Source organism: Dreissena polymorpha, chromosome 8 (genome assembly GCF_020536995.1).
Source record: "Dreissena polymorpha isolate Duluth1 chromosome 8, UMN_Dpol_1.0, whole genome shotgun sequence".
NCBI lineage: Eukaryota > Metazoa > Mollusca > Bivalvia > Myida > Dreissenidae > Dreissena > Dreissena polymorpha.
Genome location: NC_068362.1, coordinates 10,046,879 through 10,058,124, shown reverse-complemented (window position 1 = coordinate 10,058,124; position 11,246 = coordinate 10,046,879).

Below are 11,246 nucleotides of genomic sequence, written 5' to 3'. Positions count from 1 at the left end.
AAACTTCATTATTTTTTTCATAAAAGTACGTAGTGTCGTCCCTGATAAGCATGTGTCGACTTTACTCTACAACACTAAAGGTATATTCATTTAGCCCCGTTTTCCAGAACGAGATCACGAAATATAAAATAGGCAAATACAACTTCTGTTAAAAAAAAAGCGAAATTTCCAATGTAAATTAGTTTGTTCAGTTAGCAAGTAAGTTCTACATGTTTTAACACTTAAAGGGGCCTTTTCACAGATTTTGGCATTTTTTAACTTATTCATTAAATGCTTTATATTGATTAATGTAAACATTGGATCGTAAAAGCTGCAGTAAAAAATCAAGAATAAAATTTAAAAAAGGAAAAGAACATTGCCCGGAGCAGGTTTCGAACTAGTGACCCCTGGAGTCCTGCCAGAGTCCTGAAGTAAAAACGCTCTAGCCTACTGAGCTATTTCGCCGAATACACACCCTTGACGTATTTTATATGTTATATAAGCAATCTTCGAAGTTGCACAAAATTTAACGACAAAAACAGAACTCTCCAAATTATTCAATCGTTTCGCGTTGCAACGCTTTATAATTTTTAGGTTTTAAAATCGTTAAAAGATGCATATAATGGCTATATTAAAGCATGGTAAATGTTCAGTATTACTGTTTCCTCACAAATATCATACCTAAAACGAAAATTTGCGAATCTGAAACAATTTTTTCAATTTTGTCAATTTACCAAAGCGTGAAAAGATCCCTTTAAAAGAAGCAGGTTATCGAACTGTGAGAACTGTGAGATAATACAAAATAAAAAATGCATCTGTGTGCCCTAACAGAATGAAAACAGATGCCCGAAATCGATTGTAGTGTTTTGACAGACAAAATGAACTCCACCTGAACAGAATGTAAAACTACAGTATTGACAAAATGCATAGTGTAGTTTATTTAAGTACAAAGCACATGCTATAATTACGTATACCTTTACCGTATTTATATATTAACTCTAACAAAATTCACGCCACTAATCAGCAAATGTGATATATCATTCATAAGTAAATTAATCCACCGCCTGAACAATACAAGACAGTACACAGCACATAATAGTCGCGCTCTAGGAAAACGGGGCTTTTATTTATATAGTTATAAAGTATGATATAGTAAAATTTTTTACAATAATTCACAATTCTTCTTTTCCGTGAGATATTTATCTAATACCAATCTGGTATTTTATATAAATTGATATTTTGTTACAATTTATACCAATACAAAATTAATTTTGAGTTTTGTATCGTGCCTCTTGTGAGCTTAGAACTCGCGCCTACAAAAATTGCCTACTTCAATAAGCAGATAACGGCACTACGATGCACATGCGTACTGCGGTCCTTCATGTACATTTCAATCATAATGAATTTGCTACAGCTTCTAATTTTACCAGGCCTACGAAAATAATTCTCAATTATAACTTATCTTATGTAAATAAAACCAACAATATTAATTTGTGTCCTTACAACCACGATACATAATTCTTACTTATCCGTTTAACAATTCATAGTAACAGAACATATTTTACCGTATTTATCGTCATAATGCGCATTAAATTTTTAACGAGGCTGTTGTCGGAGAAAACCCAAGCTATTGTCATAGCCAGCTCGTCGTCCGCCGTCCGGTGTCCGCCGTCCGACGTCTGCCGTCCGCCTTCTGCCGTCCGCCGTCCGCTGTAGGCGTTGTGTTAAAACCTTAACATTTGCCATTAGTTTTTAAATATTGAATATAGCAACTTGATATTTGGCATGCATGTGTATCTCATGGAGCTGCACATTTTTAGTGGTAAAATTTCAAGGTTTACATCATCCTTCAAGGTCTAGGGTCGAAAAAAAAATAAAGTCAAGGGAATTAATAAGCTTTAAATAGACATAGTTATCTGACCTGTCCATGAATATATTTTTGTTAAATAAATCAAAGCGGCGCAGTAGGCGGCATGGTGTTTCTGACAAACACCTTGTGGTAAAAGGTAAAGATCAATGTCATCCTTTACGGTCTACGGTAAAAAATACAAATTTAAGGGAAGTAATAAGCTTTAAAGGGAGATAATTAATCAATATTTAACATAGCCTCTTTTATATATTTGGCATGCATGTATATCTCATGGAGCTGCACATTTTGAGTGGTGAATCTACAGTCACGGTAGTGGCTATTAATTATTTGCTACTAAAAATAGACATTTGTTATTTTCAAGTGAAGTAATTTATATGATTCTTAATCTCATATATATTTCCTTACCAAGAATTGACGTTCTTTTCACAGTTACTGTACGGATTTTTTATGGAGATTATTTATAGCTCAAATGGTTGATTTGTCAAAGATTTTTTTAAAGGTATAATTATATTTTCTTTGATGTTTTTTATTTATTGATTTATGAAAAAGAAGAAAAAAACACAAAAAACTCTGGATTTGATATCTTTAAAACCACAGGCCTTGGTTGTCAGTGATATCTGACATGGACTTAATTGACTGTGAGACCCTCCCTCCCATTCCCCCCCCCCCCCCCCTCCTGGTTGGATTGGACAAAATTCAAGGGAAGTTAAAAGCTTTAAAGGGAGAAGATTTCTTTACCTGCCAAATGATAAATATAAATTTTATTTCAAAGCGGCGCAGAAGGGGGCATTGTGTTTCTGACAAACACATCTTTTTTTGGGTCACTAGGTTAAAGGTCAAGGTCACTGTGACCTCTAAAAAAAATCTTGTCCTGACAAGCTTTCGCAGCCGAGCGTGGCACCCGTTATGCGGTGCTCTTGTTTTAAAGGCTACCAACGTAGTGTTCGGCTGAAGCTATGGTGTAATAAACACAGTCTTCGTTAGCTTTGAGGTCAAGTAAGCTAGAAATAAGAACAGATTCGAGGGCTGACGAGGGGCATGAAAGGCAATCAATATTAGCAAAAAGGCAAGAACTAGAAAAAGATCAATCTCCGCGCAGAGTTGACGTTCCTTGCTCTCACAGAAAATCTCTTCCATTACAAGAAAATCTTATCATTTTTGTACTTTTTGAAAATAGTGTATAATTTAAGGTTCTTAACGAAAAAAAGAACTTACGTAAACAAGCAAAAATAACAACAATACAATTATAGTACCACGTGGCAAGGCTATCATCACGTGGTGGTTATGAAGGTAGGGATTTGATCAAGCTAAGCTGGTTCCCGTCAAGTCTCTGCGCGGAAGTTGGATAAATATATATTGTAAAATCATTTATATTCGTCGGCATGACATTTCGTGAGACATTTTTTTAAATACTTTTTTTGTGGATTTTCAATTCGTGGATTTCTTACTTTTCAAAAATAGTTGTCAATTTGAGTTGTCCGATGTGTTTATGTTAAATTCTTAGATCGCCTAACCCAAAAATCATCGAAAATTAATATCACACACATAATTATGACTTAACCGTAATGCAATACTGGATCCGTTTTTATACATTTTTTCCATACATTCTCTTCAACATTAAATCCGATAATTTTCGTACTTGAATTGCATTGCAACCAGTCCAAGATTACCCATACGGAAGAGTAGGGAACTGCCCAAGAGCCCCGCAACTTTAGGTGCCCCATGAGACCGTTACGAAAGCTTTTGTCCTTACTAACTAAGCCGTATCTAATGACTTGACAAAGCAAATTCATTTATATCAATGATATGTTCAGATTTAAGGCTTGACACTGTTTAACCGAGTGACAATAATTTATTTTTTTGAAAACCCTTATTGTTTTGCTTGAGATTTCGTTTTCAAAATGTTCACTAGGTTGCTCAAACTGGAGCAGAATGTTGGATTTATGTTTTATAATAACAGTTTATATTAATAAAAGGACATTGTCACATTTTATGTCTTGCCAGCCTTGGTATTGTGTTGCTAATTTAAAATGTTTAAATCGACCGAGTACTGGTGTTCAGGCAGACACTTGGTCGACAGTTTTATTGCCTATAGGCTTTCACAAAGCTAGTCCGGCACTGATTGAAACTGTATCAGTGTGTTAAATAGTTAAGCACTTTCTTACGGAATACCGTTAGTGCCATCGTGGTTACACATTACAATCATGAGAGCGACATTGCGACTGTGCAATGGTACGATGGCGACAATGCGATAGTACGATGGCGACAATGCGATAGTACGATGGCGACAATGCGATAGTACGATGGCGACAGTGCGATAGTGTGATGGCGACAATGCGATAGCACGATGGTGACAATGCGACAGTACGATGACGACAATGCGACAGTGCGACAATGCGATTGCGACAGTTTGATAGTTAGATTGCGACAATGCGAAAATACTATGCCGACAGTACGACAACGCGATAGTACGATGGCGACAATTCGAAAGTCATATCATACACTCGCCATCGTATCATCGCATTGTCGCCATCGTACTATCGCGTTATCGTACTGTCGTCATCGTATAATCTTATATCGCCATCTTTCTATTGCACTGTCGTCAATGAATTGTCGCACTGTCGCATTGTCGTCTATCGCCTTTCTGTACACATGCACATATCTTATTTTTTTCCTAGATGGAGCCACTTTTAAAAGTACTTTACATTGCATCAATACCCAATCTACAACGTAATAAGAATTTGATTTCATTATAACTGTAACCTCTTTCAAAGTACATGTTAATAAAGTCATCTATTTTTGTTTCTGCAATAAAACTATTTAGTGTACCGCAAGGCGATAGTCGTCAGTGCGATAGTACGATGGCGACAATATGATAATACGATGACGACAATGCGACAATGATGGCGACAGTGCCAAAGTAAGATGGAGACAATGCGACAGTATGATGTTGACAATGCGACAATACGACAATACGATCGCGACTGTGCAGTAGTACGATGGCGAAAATGCGCTAATACGATGACGACAGTACGATGATTATCGAATTGTCGCCATCGTACTATCTCGTTGTCGCATTTTCGCCGTCGCACTGTCGCAGTGTCGCCTTCGTACTATTGCATTTTCGCCATCGTACTATCGCACTATCGCATTGTCGCCCTCTAGATTTTAATGGGTAACCACACTGGCATTAACTGTATTGCGTACTTTTTTACTAAGATACCATTGTTAAAACGCATGTGAGCAGCGCTCTGTGAACGGGGCTTAATGCATGCGGGTAAAGTGTCCTCCCAGATTAGCCTATATAAATCCACACAGTCTAATCAGGGACAACACTTTTCGCTGGTATTTTTCGCATTAAGTCCCTACTTGGCGGAAATTAATTGTTTTTGTCGAACGTTTTCGCACATGCGTAAAGACCGTTTTATATTACACCATATTTATCTTCACTTTGATATCACATGACGCGTATTTTTTTTATATAAATTAACCCGAACCGTAAACCTTCTTTTTTCCGACTCTTAACCTCTTTTGTCTTTTAGGTGAAGTTTACTTATCGTTTGCTGATAAATTATGTTTAGGTTTCAATCATGTTTGCAACATTACATTAAATTCATTGCATTTACCGATGGAAAAATGTTCAATGGAGATTTGGCAGATTTCTGCATGTCATTCCATATGTTTTATAAATGTTAATAGGGAATTATTTAGAAAGCAGTTAACAACAAAATCGTTTGGCAATGTAAGTACAAAACAAATGAAGTTGTTTGGCTGACAACTAAATTTATAACTTTCCCCCCTTTACACATTGCTCCGTATAGAACATTTAAACGTATCGGTCTCGGCATCAACAACCGGCTTTGCTTAAAACAAAAGTTTTGCATTTTGCCTCGCTCTCGGAAAACTGGGCTAAATGCATGTGCTTAAAGTGTCGTCCCAGATTAGCCTTTGCAATCCGTACACGGATAACCAGGACGACAGTTTCAGCCCAAAATGGATTTTTGTTTAGAAGAGCCTTTCTTTAGAAGAAAAAAATCCAAAAGCGGAAAGTGTCGTTCTTGATTAGCCTGTACGGACTGTACATCTAGCCTGGACTGACATTTTACGGACATGCACTTAGCCAAGTTTTTGCATAACGACGCTCCTTTTACAATGAATTCAGCAAGTGGCACCAAAATGGCGGAAGATTGCCGTGCTGGTGTCCGGTCTTGTTCTTCAGTTCGTTAGCGTGGGACTGGGGTTTGGTTTCACCATGATGTTACCCGGAACTGATAAGCGTGTTCGACGCCAAGAAGTCCGAGGTCGCACTAATTCAGGGCTTGTATCTGTTACATGAGGAAGTGAGTGACCATCTATTTTAGCCGCATTCTGGGAAAACGTGGCTTAATGCACGTGTGAAAAGAGTCCTCCGAGATAAACCAGTGCAGTCCGCATACGTAATCATGGACGACACCTTCCGCTTTTATGATACCTTTTATTTTAACGGTGAAAATCCATTAAGGCATAACTTGTCATCCCAGATTAGCGTGTGCAGACTGTAAAGGCTTGTCTGGGACGACGCTTTACACAGCCACATTTTATCAGAACTCGGCTCATTTACAAAACATGTGTCTTTATCTATAAACATGTATGTATTTTATATGCCCTAAGGGGCTTTTCGTAACAGAACGGTAAATAAACAAAAATATTCCATGTTGATTTTTCTGGTCCATATATACACGTTTATGTATGTTTGTACATGTATGTTGATAATAAAAGGGAAAAGTGAAGTTAAGTTTTTTAATCTGGTAAGAAATAAACAGTATAATAGCTTTTGTCTGAAATTTGGGAAAGTGCATAAACTGAGAAAACAATGAGAAGTTGCGAATGGCTTCACGTTAACGAAATTCTTTTGTGGAAAAAGGTATTTAAAATACTCCTGTTTAAGAAAGATAAAAAAGTCCCGATAATGTGGCAATTATTTTACTTTTACATTAAGATTTATCTTGCCTCGCTTATACTTGTGTTTTAATTGTGTAATTATATATGCTGTATATAGGAAATATATATTTTCTAGCCGTTAATAAAAAGACTAGCGGATTGTATACAGGCAATTGGTCACTTGCCGTTAATTAAAGACTAGCGAAATGTATATTGGCGATTGTTCACTTGCTGTAAATTAAAGATATATTATTTTTATTCTGATCATGTTTTTTGTTTTAGTTTACGCATACGTTGTAGTAATCAAACAATTTGACCAACACATTTTATTCTGGTTTATCAAAATTAATTGATCAAGTAGTTGAAAGTTTTTTGCAGAACATAAATATCCGACTGACTCTGCCGTTGATGCCGTGATAATAAGAAAAACACATTCGCAAACACATTTGGGTAATTAGAAAAGAGCAATACCTTACTACTGTCAGGTATGCATAAATACAACCAGGGAGATGTACTAGTAGTTACAACAATGTGATAAAATAGTATTTAACAAATCAGCTTAAAACGAATGAGCCGAAACACAATTCTAACACAATCACCTAAAACTAATAATCCGACAAACAATTATTTAAAAAAAATATTTAAAAACAAATGACCCGACAAACGATTATAACGAAAATTAGCCGACAACGTATGTTCCGACAAACTCTTCCATCTGTTTGTTTTTTATCTACTTTTGTGAATGTCTCTGATAGAAAGGTACGGTCCCGGCCTGCTATTAATGTGTTTTATCGTATTTTCGTATTGAATAAATATTCGTATTTTATTCGTATTGGATTGTGTTTTCAAGTCATTCTGTGGACTTCTACGATACAAAGGTACGGCACCGGCCCCGCTATAATCGCGGGGTTGATCGTGTGCAGCGTTGGGCTGATAGCAAGCTGCTTTGCAAAGGAGTTGTGGATAATAGTGGTGTGCACCGGCGTCATATCCGGTAAGTATACGTATAGAACTCCCTTATGTTGCTTAAACCTAGTAATCTTAGCTCGATTGCATAGAAAGCTTTAAGCTTGTTGTGGTCATAAAAGATTAGTTCAATCATAACGCTTGTATAAATCGCGGAATTTAGTTTAAAATAACTTTAGATAAATTGTTTCGAAAGCTGTTATCTTATTGTTATTCAATAGAGTCCGTTTTTCTGGGAAGAATCAGTACTAAGTGTTGATAGATGAAATCTTTAAAAATTCACCCAGATTGGTGATCGAACCTAGAATCTCGTGATAGTCAGGGGACACCACATACACTACGCCACCGCAACCTCTTAAACCCGATGTTTTTAAATTGGTCAGTTCCTTGTACCGGTGTTTGACAATCGTGATGCATCGGCTAACTCCGGTCTCCTCCTTTGTTTAAGCAAAAAATCGTCTAATGAACGCGTCGTTTGATTGTCAAGTGTCAAAGATAAGGAAACTAACTTTGTTATTGATTCATGCGCTTCGTACGAGTTGTTCTCCTTGAAGTGTAAGCATCAATTTATTTGCATAACGAATAATCGGATACGTCAACTAAACAGAAACTAATAATACGTCACACCGTTTGACAGTCTATTTTCAAATAAAGGAAAAGTGCGAACATGATGATGAAAATAGCATATCAGGTTAGAGACGAGACCAGATAAGTTAACGAGAGCGCCGATGGCGCTGAAAGCATAGTTGCAAGATACAGGGAAGTTGCTGCTGAAGTAAATGTTTAGGTCAAAATATACGAAATAGTTTCCTTATATGTTTCGATGATGAAAGCGACAACTTTGAGCGAAAATAAATACAACATTTTGCACATAGAGACCCCCATAACCATACCTTTTCTCGACGGGCATTCTTAGCTGAATCGACTTAAGCAATAAAAAAGATATGTCATGTTCAAACCAAAAAAGAATTCGACTCAAATCAAAATCGACTGTTTTTGCGCCTTTTTTTCGGCCGTTTTCTAGTGGATTGTAACCTTTTGCAGTGCAATTTTTTACTTTAAACTTCAACTTTATCCTATTTCAGGGATTTAGAAGTGAATACCTATGCTTACCCTATCAATATCTCCAAACGATAAAACCAGAACAACAGTCTAAAGTGTATATCATGCCTTCGAGGAAAATATGTTGATTTGTTTAGAGAGTACAGCCTTCATGACTCGATTATCCTTCATGACTCGAGTATTTAGTATATTTAGTAACCTTAACGATTGCTGACATCACGAGTCGCCCCCTCTTTACCAAAATTTTCTATTTTTAGTAGAAACGGGAATACCTAATAGTGACGAATGTGATGTTACAAAATGACATAACTATGAAAATAAATACGTAGAATTACATTATTTCACGAATACCATTATGCAACCATCCGTTTTTTTTTCCGACTTGATACATTTACAGCTTTCCATTTGATACTTTACAGACACAACACTCGTCCAGAATTCGCGCGAATCTATTAAATCCGATGCCACATCTAAACCGTTAGCTCTACTCGTAACGTTAATTTCTGGCTCAAAGTAAATCATTTTAACTTCAATTAACACATCTCTATTACTTTCAAACTCTACTTCACCAAATCCATAGAAAGGCAGGTCAGAATCCATGTCATAAATCAGAAAACATTCATCGTACTCCGCCATTTTCAAAGAATAAAAGTGCTTTATGCCCCACTTCCTGCTGAGAACATGTTTTAATTTCTATTTATATTTAACCGATGAAATGTTACATATCCTTAAACCAGGGCCTTATGAAATCAGTTATGTAAATTGTTGACCTCTCACAGAACAGTAAACAAAGTAAATAGAAATTAGGTGTGAGGTCACTATCAACAAGAACAGAATTGTTTTACGAACGAAATTTGTTTTAGTTTCTTAGAAGGTTTTTTCACGTTAAACGGTCTTAGAAAAATTCACTAAAAACGGTGTAAGCAATATTCTTGGAAGAAAACGTTAGAAAAACGTTTCCAAAAAAATTGTAAGAATTACCATTTACTAAATTAAATAGATATTTCGTCTGATTTTTGATCAGGTAAGGCTTCATAATGGTCAACCGATAGATGTGGGTTTTCGAAATGTCGTATATACCTTAAGCATAGTTGCGTTGCACCTATGCTAAAAATCAAACCAAACGACTCAAAAGGTTTAACGTCCCGGTCCCGTACTTCTTTTTAGACTTAAGAATGGTGTGATATTCAATAATACTAGCCCATATTTTTCATACATATAGGCTTACATTGGTGCTTATATCATTAACATATTATTCTTATTAAAGTATTATATAATTAAATGCATTCAGTACCACGTAAGACTTGACTTTAAAGAAGTTTTAGTACGTGACAGTTTTTGAATATTCTTCTTTGAGACGTATGTCCTAGAATCGGGTTGTGAATACAGTCCCGGGTTACGCAACTTCAAAGTATTATTCAGTACAAAAGATAGGGCAATGTGCTGTGGTTATCTGCTGGCCACTAGTGAGCCGATTGTTCTTCACTTATCTTTATATTACATAATTCGCGTCCTAAGAACAGGGGTCTAATGCCATATGCGGCCACCGTAGCTACAGACCAGACTGCCGGTAGCTCTTGACAAGAATATGTGGGTGCTCAGCCGCATATGACATAAGACCCATTTTTGCATGAAGCGGATAACAGGTTGACCAATAGTACCAATGTATAACCAATAATAACATGTATGGGGTGTGTTGTTGCTAACTTGCATCTAACCAATGAGCACATTCTGTGAAAACATGGTTGAATGCATATGCGTAAATTGTCGTTCCAGCTTTGCTTCCTTTAAAAGAACACTGCCATAAAAGCGAGCAGTTTCGTTCCATATTAGTCTGTGTAGTCTGCAAAGGCTCATCTGGGATGAAATGTTGCGCACATGCATCAAGCCAGTTTTCGCATAACGCGACTGAAATACTAACAGGTATGGGGATGTGAACTTGCTTCCTTGCGGCCTTCAGTGTACACCCTGTGGCATGATTATTCTTTGTTGTTGTTTTTGTTTTTTATCGAGTGCACCGGGATTGTCTCCCATATGGCCATCGCCCCCAGAAAGACGTGTTAGTTGGTTACGGGGGATAGTGCAATATACAGGGGAAACCCCGTTCCAGAGGTGACCCTGGGTCTTTTAGTGCCCGGTGTATAGCACCCCAGTACACTGCACCTCGGTTTAACGTCTCATGCGAAAGACGAGAAGTAGGTTAGGTGCAGCGGGGGATCGAACCAGCGATCTCTGGATTGTGAAACCAGTGTGTTACCACTAGACCACGGATCCGCTACGATTATTCTTTGTTCCAAAGAGAATTATTTCACAGCGAAGGAAGACAGTGCAAACAGTACGTTATCACAGTAAATGGTAATCGTAACACTTCGTCCATCTCCGGAGTCTCCGTAAAGAATGCTACGTTATGCAATTAAAAGCCGGTTGGGTCCAGGGTGAGTAAATGGAG